The following is a 21,029-nucleotide window of genomic DNA, read 5'->3' as shown; positions in this document are numbered from 1 at the left end:
AGTCCCAGCTGAGGCTTTTCTCGGCCCCCCACCGCCCAGCTCTCCTGGAGAGAGAGAGAGAGTGAGTGTGTGGGTCAAAAATCCGTCCCCCCCCCCACACACACAGCAAGCTCTCCACAACCCCCAACCACAAGAAAACTCTGCAACCCCTCTTCAAAAGTCACTTATCACATCTGAGGAAATGATATGTAACCCTTCTGCCCCTCTGAGTTGGCAACAACAAGGGCCAGGTTCAGTATCCAGGGGTTCCGTTTCAATAACAGAATGCAAAACCGGCTCGAGCCAGGGCCAGTGCAAGGATATTTTGCGCCCTAGGCGAAACTTCCATCTTGCGCCCCCCCCCCCAAAAAAAAATCACATACATTATACACAATACACGGTCATGAAATTGTGCCCCAGACCTTTTTTTTTTTAATCTGCCATGAGGCTGCATCAACTGTAAACGAAAAAAAATGACATTTTATTCCTATCAGTCCTTTTTCTTGTTCACTATTAAAAGTAAAGGACAGAGAATGCATGTCACTTACTATAATTAACTATTTGAATTTCATCAACTGCTTGACGTAAATATTGATTAAGAGATCAAGATGACTTTCCCTTAAAATTAAGCAATGTTGATTGTAATCAGAAATACACCGTTTTTAGTCACGTATACGTCCTTCCTTCATATCAAAATCTGACTGGGAGTGCTGCGGAATGCATTCTGCCTAACTAGCTATGCACCTCCAAATGATTAAAATCATCAAATGGTACAAACTCAATTTGAATGAAAAAATTCCATTTTCTAACTAAATAGGTCACACACACTCAAATGGTTGCCAAGTGCTCTCTGTGGTGGTATGTTCATCTGCTCTAAATGCCTACTAACTTCCCTGTGAAAATAATCTTTGACTTTGATCCAATGAAAGCAGAATGGAAAAGCTCCCCCCACAGAAGACTTAAGACATGATGGCTGGATGACATAAACAGACACCCGTCCCTCACAGGCACTACCTCATAACATGCCAGTTGTGCTCAGGACAGAACATCACAGAGGAATATTATGCATTCAGTGGTCTCTACACTGGGCAAGCAATAGCACAACAACTAACCTAACTAGTCCATCCAACTTTTTTGACTGCTTCTTGGGCACTGGTGAGGGGTAACGGTGCCAGACTGAGCCCGGTGATGGGTGCAGTACAAGTCCACAAACTGAGGCAAGGTGCTGGGCCTAGAGTCCTGCTGAGACTGCTGTCCTGCACCAAGTGGAGCACAGCCTCCATGAGGAGAGAACTCAAACAAATATCACGCTCCTTCTGCATGATTCCCCAAGCACTTCTTCAGGCAGCCGCTATGGGGGTCACTCACAGGCTTAGGCCTGCCTGTTGCAGGCAAAACACAGCAGCAGGGCTTAAAACTCAGACAGGGCTGCCCAGAGGATTCAGGGGGCCTTGGGCAAAGCAAAATTGGTGGCCCCTTCCATAAAACATTTGCAATACTATAGTAACATGTATTAGGAAATGTAAAAAAAATAACTAGTGAAATACATTCAAAAATTAACTTGTAATAATTTGAAAATACACTAAATACATTATTTAAAAACATTAAAAGCTGTAATGGTCTGTATACATTTGCAATTACATAATGGGCAGATGATGGGCGATTGTGATGGTTGGTACCAATGGGCTGTCGCTGCCTGGGGGCGGTGCTGTTGATGCCCAGGGCTGGGTGGGGAGCTGAGCTCTGGGTTCAGGGGTGCCCAGCTCACAGGGGCTGGGCTCAGGGATGTGGGGAGATGGTGTCAGGGTGGTGTCCAGCTCAGAGGGGCTGGACTCAGAGCTGGGGGTCAGGGCTGTGGGGGGGGATGGGGTCAAGGGGGGTGCCTGGGGGCACTGGGGCAGCTCAGCTCTGCAGGCTGCTGTTCTCTCAAGCCACCCACATACAAGGGGAGCAGGAGCAGGGACCAGCCAAGGACCAAGGGGGCAGGAGCACAGGCACCTGAGGCCGAGCTGTGGGGAAGCACTTGCTTACCTTGCCCAGCACATGAGCGTCAGGGTCTTCTTTCTTCCTCCACTCCACCAGACCACTGCTGAGGCTCTTTTCTTCTCCTGCCCCTCGCTGGGGCTGATGTGGAGGCTGAGCCAGGGGGGCAGCCCCCGCTTTCCTCCAGAAGCCCTTGTGTCACGCCGCTGCAGGGCTCCTACAACGTGCACTAAGCAGAGCTGCACAGCTCTGCCCAGCTGCCTTCCCCCCACCCCCGCACAATGAGAAAAATTGCATAGGCTGGAGCCCCTGCTCTGAGAGGGAGAGGGATTCTGATTTCTGAGCCTCTGCTAGCAGCCCAGGGATTCCCCTGGGTCAGCGCACCGCCGGCAGCCTGAACCTCTGGGCAGTCGCAGCGGGACCCCCTGGGCCGCCGGCTGCCGCGGCGGCGCCCTGACCCGGGGGCCCCCCTGGGCCGCCGGCAGCCCCGGCGGCGCCCTGACCCGGGGGCCCCCCTGGGCCGCCGGCAGCCCCGGCGGCGCCCTGACCCGGGGGCCCCCCTCCTCGAGGACCCAGAGCTCCTCCTGCCTCTCCCGGCATGCTCCGCAAAGGGATGGATCCTCGGGGCTGGCGGCGAGATGCCTCTCCAGCTCTAAGACTTCCCGTTCCAACTGCCCTAGTGCCGCATCCCTCCGTCGGCTGACGCCCCGGGTGTAGTCACGGCAGAAGAGCCGGGTGCGCACCTTCCCCACATCCCACCGAGGGAAAGGCATGCCGCCCCAGCCGCGCCGAAGGAAAGGCACGCCGCTGCCCTCGCCAGGCCAGCCAGAACTCCTTGAAGGACGCCACGAAACCCGCATCCTCCAGCAAGCTGTTGTTGAAGTTCCAATAGGCCGGCCCCAGCCTCTCAGCACTAAGAGAGGCCGTCACAGTAACGAGGTGGTGATCAGAAAAAGGGGCCGGGCAGACGCTGGAGGACTGGACCTGTGAAAGGTGGAAGCGTGACATGTAGATGTGGTCCAACCGGGAGTGGCACGACCGATGGGCTCCCACCCGGACATAGGTGAACGTGGAGACATCATCCGGGTGGTGGTCGCGCCAGACGTCCACCAAGGAGTGATGGTTGACGATCTCCCAGAGGACATCCCCGGCGGCCAGGCTCTGCTCGGTCCCCAAGCGGTCCCGCTCCTCTAGGATGATGTCGAAGTCCCCACCCAGGACCAGGCACTCACAAGGATCCAAGGAGCCAAGGAAGGCAGACACCTGCTGATAGAATGGCAGCCGCTCCAGGGCCGATGTCGGGGCATAGACGTTCACGAGGTTGACCACGAGCCCCTCCATGCGGACTCAGAGATGCAGCAGGCGGCCCGGCACAGCCTCAGCGACCCCCAGCACCTCCGGCCGTAGGTCGAGGGAGAACAGGGTAGCCACTCTAGCCCTACATGTTGTGAGATGGCTGAAGTAGACCCCGTCCCCCCACTCCAGCCGCCAGCTGGCTTCGGCAGCTGGATACGTGTGGGTCTCCTGTAGGAAAACCACAGAGTGCCCCCCGTCCCGAAGGAAGGAGAGCAGCTGGCTCCTGTGGAAACCCACCCTACAGCTCCGGGTGTTCAATGTGGCAAAGGTGACGAGTGCCATGAGGAGGGCTGGGGAGGATCCTCGCCGGCAGGGATGCCCACGGTCCCCATTGGGCCACACAGCAAACCGTGACACACCCCAAAGGTGAGCAAGGCGTCATGGAATTCGTGGACCCGGTAGTAAGCCGTGGCGTCCTGCTTCCCGGTCCTTTTGCCCTCCCCCATGAGGGCCCTCGTGGCCCGGAGGATTTGGTGGAAATCCCCCCATCGCTGGAGAGCAAGCCATACCTTGTTGCGGGAGCCCCTGACATCGTCCAGGAACTCCCGCAGCTCCTCTCACAGTGCATGGGGGGAGTGGGGTCACTGGCCTCCGGTGACCCACCAGTGAGGCCTCTGGGACAGCCCCGTGGCCTACGGAGATGGGAAGGCAGGGGGCGGGCCCCCAACATGGCGCCCGATGGGCTGGCACCACATGGTCTGCCTCAGACCCTGGCTCGATGGGGGGGCGGCGGAGGGAAGAGTGCAGCCCCTAGGGGGTCGGGACTGTGAAATGTAAAGGCCACCCCCTGGGGGTCGCCCTCCGGGAAAGGGAAGGGGACAGCCCCAGGGGCAGCAATAACATCAGGGGCGGTGGAGGGGGCAGGGATGGCGTCAAGAGTAAGGGCAGGGCTGGGGTCCGGGATAGGGACGGAGATGGGGTCCCAGGCTGCAGGAGCCGGACTTTCAGGAGGTGGCTCCTCGTGGCCAGGCGCAGGGGTCTGAGGGGTAGGGAGGGGGTCCCCAGTGATGCCGGGCTCAGGCTCAATGTAGGCGCCCTAGCCACGGCATCAGATGTAACACCTTCGGTGGGACCCCGCCTGGGAAGGAACTCAGGTGCCTCGCCTCACCGAGGGATACCCCTGTGAGCCCATCTCCCGGCCGCGAGGCACCAGCCGTCGCCTCAATGGGCTCAGCGGCCATCAGCAGGATGCCATCCACGGCCAGGCAGGGTAGGGAATCCACTCAGAGGCAGGAGCGGATGCAGCAGTCAGGAGAAGGGAGCATGGGGAAAGGGGAGCTGGGGTGAGGATGGCTAGGTCGAGGCCCGCTGGCAGAGGGTCATCCTCCCCCTAGGTAACTGGGGTCAGACCCAGGGCCTTGATCTCCTCAAAGATGGAGGGGGGCTCACCTTCCACCACCCCGGGGTCCTCCCCACTAGCGCCCAAGGCAACGAGCACCTCGAGTGTTGCAGGGGGTGCAGCTGGCACAGGAGCAGGGGGGACCGCATCCGAGGCCTCCACAGAAAGGGATTGCAGAGGAGGGACGGTGATACCCTCTGGTGCTGCCACGGCTTCGCTGGCCGGCACTGGCGGATGGATTGACTCCGAGGGCACGGCAGAAGGCTTGGCATCTGCGGCCCCTTCTAGTCTTACAGGGGGCTCCCGCATCAGGCGGTAGGAGCAGAGCTCGAGCCTTCCACTTGCCCCGCCTACCCTGGACTTGGGTCCAGCCCTCCATGGCGTTGCTCGCGGGCTGGTCGACAGGGGTTGGGTCAGAGAGCAGGGATGGTGGGTCGTGGACATGAGGGGGCACTAGTGGGGCAGCCGAATGAAGGGAAGATAACCCCTGGAGAGGGCCCTCTCCCACGCCCAGCGCTACCCCTGCCGCACCCTCCTCCACAGGCCCCGCCAGAGTGCAGGCAGCGGAGGCAGGGCTCTCCCGCTCGTCTGGGCATGCCAAGGGAGGTACCCCTGCAGCCCGAGTGGGAGCAGTGATGGATTGAGGAGGAGGGCGGCCCTGGGCACCAGGCAGCCAGGGGCGCCGGCGATGACCAGGCAGGCACCTTGCTGAGGCTCGGGGGTCCCGGGTGCTCCTCCGAGCTGGGCCAAGGGTCAGTCCCTCCGGACGTGCCCCGTTGCCCGGCAGAGGTAGCACCGGGTCTCCCCCGTAGAATAGTGCACCCGGTAATGGGCCTCCTGATAGGAGACCAGGAAGGACCCCTCGAGTGCCTCTCTGCCACGCGCCGCCGGCAGCAGTTGAAGCTGCACCTGCCGGCGGAACGAGAGGACGTGACGGAGGGCGGGGTCCTTGCAGCCCAAGGGGAGAGGACTCACTACAGAAATGGGCTTTCCCAGGGGAGAGAGGGCAGGCAACAGGGCGGCATTGGGGAGGAAGGGGGGGAACAGAGGTCAGGATGAAACGGACCCCCAGATCCTCCAGCGGCTCCAGGGGGACGAACACGCCCCCCACCGCCAGGCCCATCTCCACTGCCTCCTGGGCGGCGGCCTTCGAGGCAAGGAAAAAGACAACCTTGCCATACATTTTGGAGGCCGCCACGATGGCCATGGGCCCCATCACCCTCGCCAACGCCCGCACGTAGGTCTCCACGTGGGGCGAGCGGGCACCAGGAGGCAACGGACGCCGTGCTTCCTGGTCAAGGTGGGGAAGGGGCCCCGGCCGCTGTAGATGGTAGCGGAGGCGGCGGTCTGGGGAGATGAAGTAGCGGCAGGTAGGGGGGTGGCCGCCACCTGGGCGTATGCCCTGGGGGCCGGGGGAGGGGCACCCGCAGAGCTGGTGAAGGGAACAGCAGGGAGGGGCACCGCGGCGGGTCGCGGGGCCGCGGCAGTGGTGGCAGGCTCCGCCATGGAGGGCTTAGTTTTCCTAGCGGGGCCCTTTCCCTTCTTCTTGCCCTGGCCCTTCCCTCCAGCTGGGGGGGCTCCCCCAGAAGCAGAAGGGGCAAGGGACGTGGCGGCAGCAGAGGTCACCCCTGCGCCCGCCGCTGCTGGCGCGCCAGTGAGAGCAGTGGCAGGTGGTTGGGCAGCGGCGGCAGCAGTAGAGACTAGGGGGGTGGTCAAAGGAGCAGGCGGGTCAGGGGTCATCCCAGGGGTCCCGCCTGCTGCGTCCCCCACCATGACGGGTAGGGAGGGAGGGGAAACACCAGAGAAAGGGAGGGGAGGGGAAGCAGGTCAACCACTCCTCCCCGCTAGGCTGTGGGCAGGGGAGGAGGGTGCCAAAATGGGGGAGGGGGCTGAGAAGGAGACTATGAAGGACTTGGGAGGGAGGGTGAGTCACTGACACGGGAGTGAAAGCCGGCTCCTCTAGCTGCACTAGGGGAAGGGAGGGACACAATAGCAATCGAGGGGTGCAGTGCAAGAGGGGAAACTCAAACAGGGGGGAAGCACAAGTGCACTGAAGGGGCATGGGCACATGAGGGGAAGGGCTAAACAAGGTGAGGGGGCCATAGGGGAAGGAGAGCAACCAGGCTGGGAACGGGGCAGAGGGACCAAGGGGCTGGGCGGGACAAACAAACAATGCTGTAAGGGGAGACGGGCAGGGTAGGCAAACAAACTGAAGCTGGGGGGGGGGGGGCAAAAGGCTACAAGGGGCAGTGGGGCAGGCAACAAGGGGCAAAGCTAGGGGGCCTGTTGCAGAGGGAAAGTTGTCAGTCCAGGGGAGGAGGGGGTACATGCACCCACGAGCACTTGTGCAAAGGCAAAAGGTTTGGCCGGCTGCTGCTGGAGGCCCAAACAGTGGAAAAAGGGCGTGGCAGGCCAGGCAAGCAGCTGAGTCCCAGAGGTGGGAACCGAGGCAGATGGTAAGCAGTCCATGGGGTTGGTGGAGGGGGCAGTGATGGTGGTGAGGGTTGGGGGGGGCAGGAACACAGATGGACCAGGGGACAGGCTCCACGCCACACCCCCTGTGCCCCTACAAACACACAGTCTACACCCCCACCACTACAGCACAGTCAGAGAGTTACTCAGTCCTGAAAGGCCCCCTCCACAGCAGTCTTCAGGGTCCTGTATGCTCCCCCAGCAGCTGGCCGTCCTCTCAGTCCTCACTTTCCTCCAGGCTCCAGCAGCTCCCCAGGCAAACACAGCACCAGCAGCAGCTCCTCCAGTAACCCTGGTGGCCAGGCAGGAAGGACCCCTCACAGGTGGTAGCGGTGGTGGTGGTGGTGGTGGTGGTGGTGAGGTCCTGGCTTCTCCCTCGGGAGGTGGAGGAGTGGGGGCTAGCCAGCAAGGCCCCTCCCTCAGCAGTAGTCCAGGAGGGGTGCACTCCAGCCAGCAGCTGCTGCCCAGAAAGGGAGAAGGGGCTCTAGCCATCTATTGGGTGTCTGGGAAGTGGGCGGGCGAAGCCCGCCCACTGCTAAAGGATCCCCCTCAGCCTAAAGGGAGGACCCACAGGACCGCAGAACCCACTGATATCGGGGGACAACTAATAAAAGAACAGGGACAGGAGTGAGGTCAAAGGGTCATAAGAAGGGAGCCTGAGGGGGACACCGAGCAGAGAACCCCGGACAGCGCCCACTGCTCCTCGAAGGCGTCAAGGGAGCCAGTGGACGCCGCCCAGAGGAACTCCGCCCGGATGCGTGAACGGACCATGGATCGGAAACAAGCCCCACAGTCGCCGGGGTCTCCGTCGGCCAACCGCCTCTCCCTGGTCGCGTGGATGGCCTTTTTTGCCAGGGCAAGGAGGAAGTTGACCAGGAGGTCCCGGGACTTCGTGGGGCCACGGATAGGGAGTGCGTAGAGAAGAAGGTGAGGGGAAAAGTGCAGCCAGAAACGTAAAAGGATGTGAATGAGGAGCCGGTGTAGGGGCTGCAACCGGGCGCACTCTAAGTAAACGTGCGCCAGGGTCTCCCTCACGCCGCAGAAGGGGCAGGTGTCCGGGACAGGGGTAAACCGCGCCAAGTACACGCCCGTGCTCACGGCCCCATGAAGGAGCCGCCAACTGATATCCCCAGTGGGTCTTGGGACCAAGGTGGAGTAGAGGCTGACCCACCGGGGCTCCTCACCCTCCAGAGGTGGCAGGAGGTCCCTCCACTTCGTATCGGGGCGGGACACGAGGGTGAGGAAGTGAAGGGTGTGGAGCACGAGCGCGTAGAGCTGCTTCCTAGGCGCGGTTTGGAAACTGACCGGCTGCAGGTCGTGCAGCCGGCTCGCGGAGAAGGGGTGGGCGGACCGGTTGGGCCTACGGGGCAGGGGCCCGATGAAAAGGTCCGGAGGGCCTGGGGTAGGGGGTGGGCGGGGCGTGCCCTCCCGCAGGACCCGGTCGAGGTAGGCCCGAGCAGCGGGCGGCAAAGCGGCCTCCACCTCCTGGAGTACGCGCCGGGGAGTACAAGGTCTGGAGAGCCCCATGCGGTGAGCGAGCGTCAGGGGATCCAGCCAGCCTCCCCGGTCATAGTCCAGGAGATCTCCGACCCTGGTAGCTTCCGCCAGGACCAACCTCCGGCGCACCGCGGGGGACTCCGCCACCTGCACACGAAGCTGGGGATTGTGTAGCAGGGGCTCCGCGAGGAGGTCGGCCCCCGCGGTGGCCGCCACGGACCTGGTCGCAGAGAACAACTTCCAGGTCCGGAGGAGGTCCTGGTAGAAGACCGGCAGCCCGGAGAGGTCTCGCGGAAGACCCCTCGGTTCGAGATAAAGGAGCTGCCGGTCGTATCGGAGCCCTCGGAAGCGGCGGAGGAAGGCGTGCGCCAATACGCTCCATGCCGGACTACCCGCACCAAACAGGAGCCTCTGCAGGGCCTGGAGGCGGAAGACATGGACCTGAGTGCGTAAGCACGTCAGGCCCTGCCCCCCCTCCTCCAGGGGCAGGTGGAGGACCCCAGCAGAGACCCAGTGCGTCCCAGGCCAAAAGAACTCCAGAATCGCCGTCCGGAGGTTGGCCAGGAAACCCGGGGCCGGGACCAGGGTGTTGAGTCGGTACCAGAGCATGGACAGGACCAGTTGATTGAGCACCAGTGCCCTCCCCCGAAGGGAGAGGCACCGGAGTAGTCCCGTCCATGTCCGGAGCCGCTCCGTCACCCTGCCCTGCAAATCCTGCCAGTTCTCCGGCGGAGACGGATGCGTGGCGGAAAGGTAAACGCCGAGATAGAGCAGCGGACCCGCGCTCCACCTGATGGCCTGAAGAGCGGGTGGGAGGGAGCCTGCCTGCCACCCGTCCCCGACCACCAGGCCAGAGCTCTTGACCCAGTTGACCCGGGCGGAGGAGGCCGCCGAGTACACCGCCTGGCAAGCCTCCACCCGCGCCAAGTCACCTGGGTCCTGGACCACGAGAAGCACATCGTCGGCGTACGCCGACAGGACCAGCCGCAGCTCCGGCTCCGGAAGCACCAACCCCGTCAACCTCTTGCGGAGGAGGCAGAGGAAGGGCTCGATGGCCAGAGCGTACAGCTGGCCCGAGAGGGGGCACCCCTGCCGCACTCCCCGCCCGAAGCTGACCGGCTCGGTCAGGGTCCAGTTGAGCCTGACCAGACACTCCGCGGAAGCGTACAGCACCCGGAGAAAACCCACAAACTGGGATCCGAAGCCCAACGCTCGCAGAGTGCCCAGGAGGTACCCGTGGTCCACCCTGTCGAACGCCTTCTCCTGATCCAGGGACAGGAGGGCGAACGACAGACCATCCCTGCACCCAAGCTCCAAGAGATCCCGGACCAGATAGAGGTTATCGAAGATGCTACGGCCCCGGGATGGTGTAGGTCTGGTCTGGGTGGATCACGTCCTCCAGCACGGACCCCAGCCGCAGCGAGATGGCCTTGGCAATGATTTTGTAGTCCGTGCTGAGGAGCGAGACGGGACGCCAATTCCGTAAATCGCGGAGGTCCCCCCTCTTCGGTAATAAGGCGAGCACAGCTCGCCTGCACGAGAGAGGGAGGACCCCGCCCTGCAAGGACTCGGCCCAGACGCCGGCCAGGTCTGGGCCGAGGACGTCCCAGAACACGCGGTAGAACTCCACGGTCAGCCCGTCCATGCCCGGAGACTTGTTGGTGGGCATGCGACGGAGGGCGTCCGAGAACTCGGCCAGAGAGAGAGGCAGCTCTAGCCGGTCCCGGGCGCCCGCGCTGAGCGTCGGGAGCCCGTCCCAAAGCACCCTGCGAGCGGCAGGATCGGTCGGATCCGGAGAGAAAAGGCGCGCGTAGAAGGTCCGAGCCCTCTCGCACATCTCCGCCGGATCCGTGAGGGGGGCGCCATCCTCCGCCAGAAGGCAGGCGACGTGCTTCTTGGCCCCCCTCCGTTTCTCCAGGGCGTAGAAGAAGCGGGAGCCGCGATCCATCTCCCGCAGGAGGCGGATGCGGGAGCGAACAAAGGCGCCCCGAGCCCGATGGTCCTCGAGGACCCGGAGCTCCTCCCGCTTCTCCTGGCACGCTCCGCAAAGGGATGGATCCTCGGGGCTGGCGGCCAGACGCCTCTCCAGCTCTAAGACCTCCCGTTCCAACTGCCCTATCGCCGCATCCCTCCGTCGGCTGACGCCCCGGGTGTAGTCGCGGCAGAAGAGCCGGGCGCGCACCTTCCCCACATCCCACCAGCGCCGTGCCGAGGGAAAGGCGCGCCGCTGCCCTCGCCAGGCCAGCCAGAACTCCCGGAAGGACGCCACGAAGCCCACATCCTCCAGCAAGCTGTTGTTGAAGTGCCAATAGGCCGGCCCCGGCCTCTCCGCACTGAGAGAGGCCTTCACGGTGACGAGGTGGTGGTCAGAAAAAGGGGCCGGCCGGACGCTGGAGGACTGGGCCCGTGAAAGGTGAAATCGCGACATGTAAATGCGGTCCAACCGGGAGTGGCACGACCGATGGGCTCCCACCCGGACATAGGTGAACGTGGAGACATCGTCCGGGTGGTGGTCGCGCCAGACGTCCACCAGGGAGTGATGGTTGACGATCTCCCGGAGGACGTCCGCGGCGGCCTGGCTCTGCTCGGTCCCCGAGCGGTCCCGCTCCTCCAGGATGAGGTTAAAGTCCCCGCCCAGGACCAGGCACTCACGAGGATCCAGGGAGCCGAGGAAGGCGGACGCCTGCCGATAGAATGGCAACCGCTCCGGGGCCGATGTCGGGGCATAGACGTTCACGAGGTTCACCACGAGCCCCTCCAAGCGGACCCGGAGGTGCAGCAGGCGGCCCGGCACAGCCTCGGCAACCCCCAGCACCTCCGGCCGTAGGTCGGGGGAGAACAGGGTAGCCACTCCAGCACTACGGGTGGTAAGGTGGCTGAAGTAGACCCCGTCCCCCCACTCCAGCCGCCAGCTGGCTTCGGCGGCCGGATCCGTGTGGGTCTCCTGCAGGAAAATCACAGAGTACCGCCCCTCCCGAAGGAAGGAGAGCACCTGGCTCCTGCGGAAACCCACCCTACAGCTCCGGGTGTTCAATGTGGCAAAGATGATGGGCGCCATGAGGAGGGCTGGGGGGGATCCTCGCCGGCAGGGACGCCCACGGCCCCCAGCGGGCCACGCAGCAAACCGTGACCCACCCCATAGGTGAGCAAGGAGTCACGGAAGCCGCGGACCCGCTGGTAAGTCGCGGCACCCTGCTTCCCGGTCCTCTTGCCCTCCCCCATGAGGGCCCTCGCGGCTCGGAGGATCTGATGGAAATCCCCCCAGCGCTGGAGAGCAAGCGCCACCTTGTTGCGGGAGCCCCTGACGTCTTCCAGGAACTCCCGCAGCTCCTCTCGCAGCGCGTGGGGGGGGTGGGGCCCCTGGCCCCTGGTGACCCACCGGTGGGGCCTCTGGGACAACCCCGTGGCCCAGGGGGACGGGAAGGCAAGGGGCGGACCCCCGACGTGGCGCCTGATGGGCCGGCGCCACACGGTCTGCCACAGAGCCCGGCTCGACGGGGGGCGGCGGAGGGAAGAGTGCAGCCCCGAGGGGGTCGGGACAGTGAAATGTAAAGGCCGCCCTCTGGGGGTCACCCTCCGGAAAAGGGAAGGGGACAGCCCCAGGGGCGGCAATAACAGCAGGGGCAGGGGAGGGGACAGGGACGGGGTCAAGGGCAGGGGCGGGGCCGAGGTCAGGGAAAGGGACAGAGAAGGGAGCCGGGACCGCGGGAGCTGAACCGTCAGGAGTGTGCTCCTCGCGGCCAGGCGCGGAGGTCAGAGGGGCATGGAGGGGGTCCCCAACGATGCCGGGCTCAGGCTCGGTGGTAGGCGCGCGAGCCACGGCATCGGGAGATGTAACACTGTCGGTGGGGCCCCCACCCGGGAAGGAAGTCGGGTGCCCCGCACCACCGGGGGATACCCCTGTGAGCCCGTCTCCCGGCCGTGGGGCACCGGCCGTCGCCTCAACAGGCCCGGCGGCCGTCAGCGGGGCGCCAACCACGGCCAGGCAGGGCAGGGAGTCCAGGGGACCCCCGGAGGCGGGAGCGGATGCAGCGGCCAGGAGGAGGGAACACGGGGAGAGGGGAGCTGGGGTGAGGACGGCGAGGTCGAGGCCCGCTGGCGGAGGGTCATCCTCCCCCTGGGTAACCGGGGTCAGACCCAGGGCCCCGATATCCTCAAAAATGGAGGGGTGCTCACCCCCCACCACCCCGGGGTCCTCCCCGCTGGAGCTGGAGGCAATAAGCGCCCCGACCGTTGCAGGGGGCGCAGGCGGCAATGGAGTAGGAGGGACCAAAGCCGAGGCCGCCACAGAGGGGGCCTGCAGGGGAGGGACGGTGGAATCCTCTGGTGCCGCCACGGCTTCCCTGGCTGGAACTGGCGGACGGGCCGACCCCGAGGGCACAGCGGAAGGCTCGGCATCCATGGCCCCCTTTCTGGTCTTACAGGGGGCTCCCGCATCAGGTGGTAAGAGCGGAGCTCGAGCCTTCCGCTTGCCCCGCCTACCCTGGACCAAGGTCCAGCCCTCCATGGCGTCTCTGACGGGCTGGGTGTCAGGGGTCGGGTCGGAGGGCAGGGTCGGTGGGTCGCGGACCGGGAGGGGCACTGGTGGGACAGCGGGAGGAAGGGAAGGTACCCCTAGGGGAGGGCCCTCTCCCACGCCCGGCAATATCCCTGCCACACCCTCCTCCACGGCCCCGCCAGAGAGCAGGCAGCGGAGGCAGGGCCCACCCGCTCATCCGGGCATGCCGAGGGAGATACCCCTGCAGCCCGAGCGGGAGCAGCGATGGATGGAGGAGGAGGAGGGGCGGCCCTGGGCACCGGGCGGTCAGGGGTGCCGGCGACGACGGGGCCGGCGCCCTGCCGGAGCCCGGGGGGCCCGGGCGCTCCTCCGAGCCGAGCCAAGGGGCAGTCCCTCCGGACGTGCCCCGTCGCCCGGCAGAGGTAGCACCTGGCCTCCCCCGTGGAGTAGTGCACCCGGTAATGGGCCCCCCTGATAAGGGACCAGGAAGGACCCCTCGAGCGCCTCTCCGCCACGTGCCGCCGGCGGCAGTTGAAGCTGCACCTGCCGGCGGAACGAGAGGACGTGACGGAGGGCGGGGTCCTTGCAGCCCAAGGGGAGAGGGCTCACCACTGAAATGGGCTTCCCGAGAGTCGAGAGGACAGGCAAGAGGGCGGCATTGGGGAGGAAGGGGGGGAACAGAGGTCAGGATGAAACGGACCCCCAGATCCTCCAGCGGCTCCAGGGGGACGAACACGCCCCCCACCGCCAGGCCCATCTCCACTGCCTCCTGGGCGGCGGCCTTCGAGGCAAGGAAAAAGACAACCTTGCCATACATTTTGGAGGCCGCCACGATGGCCATGGGCCCCATCACCCTCACCAACGCCCGCACGTAGGTCTCCACGTGGGGCGAGCGGGCACCAGGAGGCAACGGACGCCGTGCTTCCTGGTCAAGGTGGGGAAGGGGCCCCGGCCGCTGTAGATGGTAGCGGAGGCGGCGGTCTGGGGAGATGAAGTAGCGGCAGGTAGGGGGGTGGCCGCCACCTGGGCGTATGCCCTGGGGGCCGGGGGGAGGGGCACCCGCAGAGCTGGTGAAGGGAACAGCAGGGAGGGGCACCGCGGCGGGTCGCGGGGGCCGCGGCAGTGGTGGCAGGCTCCGCCATGGAGGGCTTAGTTTTCCTAGCGGGGCCCTTTCCCTTCTTCTTGCCCTGGCCCTTCCCTCCAGCTGGGGGGGCTCCCCCCAGAAGCAGAAGGGGCAAGGGACGTGGCGGCAGCAGAGGTCACCCCCTGCGCCCGCCGCTGCTGGCGCGCCAGTGAGAGCAGTGGCAGGTGGTCGGGCAGCGGCGGCAGCAGTAGAGACTAGGGGGGTGGTCAAAGGAGCAGGCGGGTCAGGGGTCATCCCAGGGGTCCCGCCTGCTGCGTCCCCCCACCATGACGGGTAGGGAGGGAGGGGAAACACCAGAGAAAGGGAGGGGAGGGGAAGCAGGTCAACCACTCCTCCCCGCTAGGCTGTGGGCAGGGGAGGAGGGTGCCAAAATGGGGGAGGGGGCTGAGAAGGAGACTATGAAGGACTTGGGAGGGAGGGTGAGTCACTGACACGGGAGTGAAAGCCGGCTCCTCTAGCTGCACTAGGGGAAGGGAGGGACACAATAGCAATCGAGGGGTGCAGTGCAAGAGGGGAAACTCAAACAGGGGGGAAGCACAAGTGCACTGAAGGGGCATGGGGCACATGAGGGGAAGGGCTAAACAAGGTGAGGGGGCCATAGGGGAAGGAGAGCAACCAGGCTGGGAACGGGGCAGAGGGACCAAGGGGCTGGGCGGGACAAACAAACAATGCTGTAAGGGAGACGGGCAGGGTAGGCAAACAAACTGAAGCTGGGGGGGGGGGGCAAAAGGCTACAAGGGGCAGTGGGGCAGGCAACAAGGGGCAAAGCTAGGGGGCCTGTTGCAGAGGGAAAGTTGTCAGTCCAGGGGAGGAGGGGGTACATGCACCCACGAGCACTTGTGCAAAGGCAAAAGGTTTGGCCGGCTGCTGCTGGAGGCCCAAACAGTGGAAAAAGGGCGTGGCAGGCCAGGCAAGCAGCTGAGTCCCAGAGGTGGGAACCGAGGCAGATGGTAAGCAGTCCATGGGGTTGGTGGAGGGGGCAGTGATGGTGGTGAGGGTTGGGGGGGGCAGGAACACAGATGGACCAGGGGACAGGCTCCACGCCACACCCCCTGTGCCCCTACAAACACACAGTCTACACCCCCACCACTACAGCACAGTCAGAGAGTTACTCAGTCCTGAAAGGCCCCCTCCACAGCAGTCTTCAGGGTCCTGTATGCTCCCCCAGCAGCTGGCCGTCCTCTCAGTCCTCACTTTCCTCCAGGCTCCAGCAGCTCCCCAGGCAAACACAGCACCAGCAGCAGCTCCTCCAGTAACCCTGGTGGCCAGGCAGGAAGGACCCCTCACAGGTGGTAGCGGTGGTGGTGGTGGTGGTGGTGGTGGTGAGGTCCTGGCTTTCTCCCTCGGGAGGTGGAGGAGTGGGGGCTAGCCAGCAAGGCCCCTCCCTCAGCAGTAGTCCAGGAGGGGTGCACTCCAGCCAGCAGCTGCTGCCCAGAAAGGGAGAAGGGGGCTTCTAGCCATCTATTGGGTGTCTGGGAAGTGGGCGGGCGAAGCCCGCCCACTGCTAAAGGATCCCCCTCAGCCTAAAGGGAGGACCCACAGGACCGCAGAACCCACTGATTTCGGGGGACAACTAATAAAAGAACAGGGACAGGAGTGAGGTCAAAGGGTCATAAGAAGGGAGCCTGAGGGGGACACCGAGCAGAGACCCCGGACAGCGCCCACTGCTCCTCGAAGGCGTCAAGGGAGCCAGTGGACGCCGCCCAGAGGAACTCCGCCCGATGCGTGAACGGACCATGGATCGGAAACAAGCCCCACAGTCGCCGGGGTCTCCGTCGGCCAACCGCCTCTCCCTGGTCGCGTGGATGGCCTTTTTTGCCAGGGCAAGGAGGAAGTTGACCAGGAGGTCCCGGGACTTCGTGGGGCCACGGATAGGGAGTGCGTTAGAGAAGAAGGTGAGGGGAAAAGTGCAGCCAGAAACGTAAAAGGATGTGAATGAGGAGCCGGTGTAGGGGCTTGCAACCGGGCGCACTCTAAGTAAACGTGCGCCAGGGTCTCCCTCACGCCGCAGAAGGGGCAGGTGTCCGGGACAGGGGTAAACCGCGCCAAGTACACGCCCGTGCTCACGGCCCCATGAAGGAGCCGCCAACTGACATCCCCAGTGGGTCTTGGACCAAGGTGGAGTAGAGGCTGACCCACCGGACTCCTCACCCTCCAGAGGTGGCAGGAGGTCCCTCCACTTCGTATCGGGGCGGACACGAGGGTGAGGAAGTGAAGGGTGTGGAGCACGAGCGCGTAGAGCTGCTTCCTAGGCGCGGTTTGGAAACGGACCGGCTGCAGGTCGTGCAGCCGGCTCGCGGAGAAGGGGTGGGCAGGCCGGTGGGGCCTACGGGGCAGGGGCCCGATGAAAAGGTCCGGAGGGCCTGGGGTAGGGGTGGGCGGGGCGTGCCCTCCCGCAGGACCCGGTCGAGGTAGGCCCGAGCAGCGGGCGGCAAAGCGGCCTCCACCTCTGGAGTACGCGCCGGGGAGTACAAGGTCTGGAGAGCCCCATGCGGTGAGCGAGCGTCAGGGGATCCAGCCAGCCTCCCCGGTCATAGTCCAGGAGATCTCCGACCCTGGTAGCTTCCGCCAGGACCAACCTCCGGCGCACCGCGGGGGACTCCGCCACCTGCACACGAAGCTGGGGATTGTGTAGCAGGGGCTCCGCGAGGAGGTCGGCCCCCACGGTGGCCGCCACGGACCTGGTCGCAGAGAACAACTTCCAGGTCCGGAGGAGGTCCTGGTAGAAGACCGGCAGCCGGAGAGGTCTCGCGGAAGACCCCTCGGTTCGAGATAAAGGAGCTGCCGGTCGTATCGGAGCCCTCGGAAGCGGCGGAGGAAGGCGTGCGCCAATACGCTCCATGCCGGACTACCCGCACCAAACAGGAGCCTCTGCAGGGCCTGGAGGCGGAAGACATGGACCTGAGTGCTTACGCACTCAGGCCCTGCCCCCCCTCCTCCAGGGGCAGGTGGAGGACCCCTGCAGAGACCCAGTGCGTCCCAGGCCAAAAGAACTCCAGAATCGCCGTCCGGAGGTTGGCCAGGAAACCCGGGGCCGGGACCAGGGTGTTGAGTCGGTACCAGAGCATGGACAGGACCAGTTGATTGAGCACCAGTGCCCTCCCCCGAAGGGAGAGGCACCGGAGGAGTCCTGTCCATTTCCGGAGCCGCTCCGTCACCCTGCCCTGCAAATCCTGCCAGTTCTCCGGCGGAGACGGATGCGTGGCGGAAAGGTAAACGCCGAGATAGAGCAGCGGACCCGCCGCTCCACCTGATGGCCTGAAGAGCGGGTGGGAGGGAGCCTGCCTGCCACCCGTCCCCGACCACCAGGCCAGAGCTCTTGACCCAGTTGACCCGGGCGGAGGAGGCCGCCGAGTACACCGCCTGGCAAGCCTCCACCCGCGCCAAGTCGCCTGGGTCCTGGACCACGAGAAGCACATCGTCGGCGTACGCCGACAGGACCAGCCGCAGCTCCGGCTCCGGAGCACCAACCCCGTCAACCTCTTGCGGAGGAGACAGAGGAAGGGCTCGATGGCCAGAGCGTACAGCTGGCCCGAGAGGGGGCACCCCTGCCGCACTCCCCGCCCGAAGCTGACCGGCTCGGTCAGGGTCCAGTTGAGCCTGACCAGACACTCCGCGGAAGCGTACAGCACCCGGAGAAAACCCACAAACTGGGACCCGAAGCCCAACGCTCGCAGAGTGCCCAGGAGGTACCCGTGGTCCACCCTGTCGAACGCCTTCTCCTGATCCAGGGACAGGAGGGCGAACGACAGACCATCCCTGCACCCAAGCTCCAAGAGATCCCGGACCAGATAGAGGTTATCGAAGATGCTACGGCCCGGGACGGTGTAGGTCTGGTCTGGGTGGATCACGTCCTCCAGCACACCCCCAGCCGCAGCGAGATGGCCTTGGCAATGATTTTGTAGTCCGTGCTGAGGAGCGAGACGGGACGCCAATTCCGTAAATCGCGGAGGTCCCCCTTCTTCGGTAATAAGGCGAGCACAGCTCGCCTGCACGAGAGAGGGAGGACCCCGCCCCGCAAGGACTCGGCCCAGACGCCGGCCAGGTCCGGGCCGAGGACGTCCCAGAAAACACGCGGTAGAACCTCCACGGTCAGCCCGTCCATGCCCGGAGACTTGTTGGTGGGCATGCGACGGAGGGCGTCCGAGAACTCGGCTAGAGAGAGAGGCAGCTCTAGCCGGTCCCGGGCGCCCGCGCTGAGCGTCGGGAGCCCGTCCCAAAGCACTCTGCGAGCGGCAGGATCGGTCGGATCCGGAGAGAAAAGGCCGCGCGTAGAAGGTCCGGGCCCTCTCGCACATCTTCCGCCGGATCCGTGAGGGGGGTGCCGTCCTCCGCCAGAAGGCAGGTGACGTGCTTCTTGGCCTCCCTCCCTTTCTCCAGGGCGTAGAAGAAGCAGGAGCCGCTATCCATCTCCCGAAGGAGGCGAATGCTGGAGCGAACAAAGGCGCCCCGAGCCCGATGGTCCTCGACGACCCGCAAAGGGATGGATCCTCGGGGCTGGCGGCCAGACACCTCTCCAGCTCTAAGACCTCCCGTTCCAACTGCCCTATCGCCGCATCCCTCCGTCGGCTGACGCCCCGGGTGTAGGTCCGCGCAGAAGATGCCGGGCGCGCACCTTCCCCACATCCCACCAGCGCCCGTGCCGAGGGAAAGGCGCGCCGCTGCCCTTCGCCAGGCCAGCCAGAACTCCCGGAAGGACGCCACGAAGCCGCATCCTCCAGCAAGCTGTTGTTGAACAGTGCCAATAGGCCGGCCCCGGCCTCCCCGCACTGAGAGAGGCCGCCACGGTGACGAGGTGGTGGTCGAAAAAGGGGCCGCCGGACGCTGGAGGACAGGGCCCGTGAAAGGTGAAATCGCGACATGTAAATGCGGTCCAACCGGGAGTGGCACGACCGATGGGCTCCCACCCGGACATAGGTGAACGTGGAGACATCGTCCGTGGTGGTCGCGCCAGACGTTCCACCAGGGAGTGATGGTTGACGATCTCCCGGAGGAACGTCCGCGGCGGCCTGGCTCTGCTCGGTCCCCCGAGCGGTCCCGCTCCTCCAGGATGAGGTTGAAGTCCCCGCCCAGGACCAGCACTCACGAGGATCCAGGGAGCCGAGAAGGCGGACAGCCTGCTGATAGAACGGCAACCGCTCCGGGGCCGATGTCGGGCGTAGACGTTCACGAGGTTCACCACGAGCCCCTCCAGCGGACCCGGAGGTGCCAGCAGGCGGCCCGCACAGCCTCGGCAACCCCCAGCACCTCGGCCCGTAGGTCGGGGAGAACAGGGTAGCCACTCCAGCACTACGGGTGGTAAGGGTGGCTGAAGTAGACCCCGTCCCCCACTCCAGCCGCCAGCTGGCTTCGGCGGCTGGATCCGTGTGGGTTCTCCTGCAGGAAAATCACAGAGTACCAGCCCCGTCTCCGAAGGAAGTAGAGCACCTGGCTCCTGCGGAAACCCACCCTACAGCTCCGGGTGTTCCAACGTGGCAAAATGATGGGGCGCCATGAGGAGGGCTGGGGGGGATCCTCGCCGGCAGGGACGCCCACGGCCCCCAGCGGGCCCGCCGCAGCAAACCGTGACCCACCCCGTAGGCGAGCAAGGAGTCCCGAAGCCGCGGACCCGCTGGTAATTCGCGGCAACCCTGCTTCCCGGTCCTCTTGCCCTCCCCCATGAGGGCCCTTGCGCTCGGAGGGTCTGATGGAAAATCCCCCCAGGCGCTGGAGAGCAAGCGCCACCTTGTTGCGGGAGCCCCTGACGTTCTTCCAGGAACTCCCCAGCTCCTCTCGCAGCGCGTGGGGGGTGGGGCCCCCGGCCCCTGGTGACCCACCGGTGGGGCCTCTGTGACAACCCCGTGGCCCACGGGGAACGGAAGGCAAGGGGCGTACCACCGACGTGGCGCCTGATGGGCCGGCGCCACACGTTCCGCCACAGAGCCCGGCTCGACGGGGGGCGGTGGAGGGAAGAGTGCAGCCCCGAGGGGTCGGGACAGTGAAAAGTAAAGGCCGCCCTCTGGGGTCACCCTCCGGAAAGGGAATGGGACAGCCCCAGGGCGGCAACAGCAGCAGGGGCAGGAGGGGACAGGGACGGGGTCAAGGGCAGGGCGGGGCCGAGGTCAGGGATAGGGACAAATGGGATCCGGGACCGCAGGAGCTGAACCGTCAGGATGTGCTCCTCGCGGCCAGGCGCGGAGGTCAGAGGGGCAGGGAGGGTGTCCCCAACGATGCCGGGCTCAGGCTCGGCGGTAGCGCGCTAGCCACGGCAGCGGGAGAGGTAACACTGTCGGTGGGGCCCCCACCCGGGAAGGGAGTCAGGTGCCCCGCACCACCGGGGGAGACCCCCGTGAGCCCGTCTCCTGGCCTGGGCACCGGCGGGCGCCTCAGCAGGCCCGGCGGCCGTCAGCGAGGTGCCAACCACGGCCAGGCGGGCAGGAGTCTAGGGGACCCCCGGAGGCGGGGGAGCGGGAGCGGATGCAGCTCCAGGAGGAGGGAACACTGGGAGAGGGGAGCTGGGGTGAGGACGGCGAGGTCCAGGCCCGCTGGCGGAGGGTCATCCTCCCCTGGGTACCGGGGTCAGACCCAGGGCCTCGATATCCTCAAAAATGGAGGGTTGCTCACCTCCCACCACCCCGGGTCCCTCCCCGCTGGAGCCGAGGCAATAAGCGCCCCGACCGTTGCGGGGCACAGGCGGCAACGGAGCGGAGGGACCGAAAGCCGAGGCCGCCACAGAAGGGGGCCTGCAAGGGAGGGACGACGAGACCCTCTGGTGCCGCCAC

Source organism: Gopherus flavomarginatus, chromosome 12 (genome assembly GCF_025201925.1).
Source record: "Gopherus flavomarginatus isolate rGopFla2 chromosome 12, rGopFla2.mat.asm, whole genome shotgun sequence".
NCBI lineage: Eukaryota > Metazoa > Chordata > Testudines > Testudinidae > Gopherus > Gopherus flavomarginatus.
This window is presented reverse-complemented; position numbering follows the sequence as displayed.